The sequence below is a fragment of the Etheostoma spectabile genome, unplaced genomic scaffold, assembly GCF_008692095.1.
Source record: "Etheostoma spectabile isolate EspeVRDwgs_2016 unplaced genomic scaffold, UIUC_Espe_1.0 scaffold00570094, whole genome shotgun sequence".
Taxonomy (NCBI): Eukaryota; Metazoa; Chordata; class Actinopteri; order Perciformes; family Percidae; genus Etheostoma; species Etheostoma spectabile.
The window spans coordinates 6,514-8,018 of record NW_022605527.1 but is presented as its reverse complement, the minus strand read 5'-3'; the positions used below and the strand labels follow the sequence as shown (position 1 = coordinate 8,018).

The window sequence follows — 1,505 nt, the reverse complement described above, 5'->3', positions numbered from 1 at the left end:
TCAAGAACAGGTTTTAAAGGACTTGCCACAGACAGTGAAGACAGCAGTAGATATGTCTACTGTGTACAAACACATGGTAACTTTACATCTGTTGACAATAAAGATGCCCACAAAACCCTGTAGTGGGCATTGAGCTTCTTGCGCACATTCATGTCCTCTTAAATACATAGAACTGCTTTATTCCCAATATCATGTCTCAGAAAAACAGTAGATGTCAGAAGTGGGATTTGAACCCACACCTCCAGTGGAGACTGCGACCTGAACGCAGCGCCTTGGACCGCTCGGCCATCCTGACTGATCCAACAAATACTTTGTAGGACCTGTCTCAAAAATTATAATATAGTAAATTAAACATGTCACGATACAGTAGGTTCTCAGTCATCCATGTCATAGTTAACAAGGGAAGGTTTCTCAACTGTCAGCCCAAATATATGGGCGTTCATGGAGACATGGAAGAAAGTCACCAGGGTGGCAATCTGTTATAGTACCACTGTATGCATGTGTACCTGCATGCATTTCAAAATGTAGGCCAAGAAAAAAAAGAAACAGAGCCATATTCAAACAAAAAAAAGAATTTTACAGCAGAAAGCCCCATTTTAAGGACACACAGCAGACCTACAACGAAATTGTATTGAACTGCTTTGAAAATAGTAAGAACCTTCTTCATCACAAACCTGACGGTGCAGTACTTGATCCACATGGATCCACTTGCTGTCCCTCTGGCTGTTCCTCTCTCTGTCCCATTTATGTTTTCTTCTCCTCACTCTCTTCTTCATTCTCCTCACCCTCTTCTTCATCTTCCTCACCCTCTGGAATATCCCTCTCTGTGTCAGAGCCCTCACTTTCATCACACGCCCTCTCTCCAAACTCCCAGAACTCCTCTGGCTCTCCCTCTTCCTGCTCTCCAGTCCCTTGATTTGTTTCTCTCACTGCTGTTTTTCTCACTTTTTGTTTACTAGGGCTCTATACCGCTTCCTTGTTTCATGATAAATATTAGAAGAAGAAAAAACGTAGGGGTATGCATTACATTTCCCTCCCTACTCAACCTGGGCATAAAGCCTGTCGATTACTTTACACAAACGTAGTTATTTGTTAACGCAATGCAACAGCAAAGACGGATGAAGTTACGTGTTCAAAGTACTGACTTCCCGTACTCAAGTAGAAGTAGACTTAATTGTGTTAACAAATACTCTGGTAAAAGTAGAAGTACTGATTTAACTTCTTTACTCAAATACAAGTAACAAAGTACAGGCTTGGAAATTTACTTAAAGTATGAAAGTAAAAGTAGCCTTGCTGATGTTACTAGAGAGCACGCTGAGAAACTTCAGTGGACATTGAGAAAAGGCAAGGCAAGGCAAGGCAGCTTTATTTGTATAGCACATTTCAGCAACAGGGCAATTCAAAGTGCTTTACACAAAATCAGTTAAACAGATAAAACACTAGTAAAAACAGTTAAAAATCATAAGCATTAAAAACCGGTAAAACACATGAATAGACAGTTAAAA

General features: G+C 40.3%; 1 non-coding gene across 1 annotated transcript; it reads right to left on the bottom strand.

Moving 5' to 3' along the window:
* Nucleotides 1-212: 212 nt before the first annotated feature.
* On the bottom strand, nucleotides 213-295 carry trnal-cag (transfer RNA leucine (anticodon CAG)). Its single transcript has one exon. It is a non-coding gene; the product is annotated as a tRNA-Leu (tRNA).
* Nucleotides 296-1,505: the final 1,210 nt, after the last annotated feature.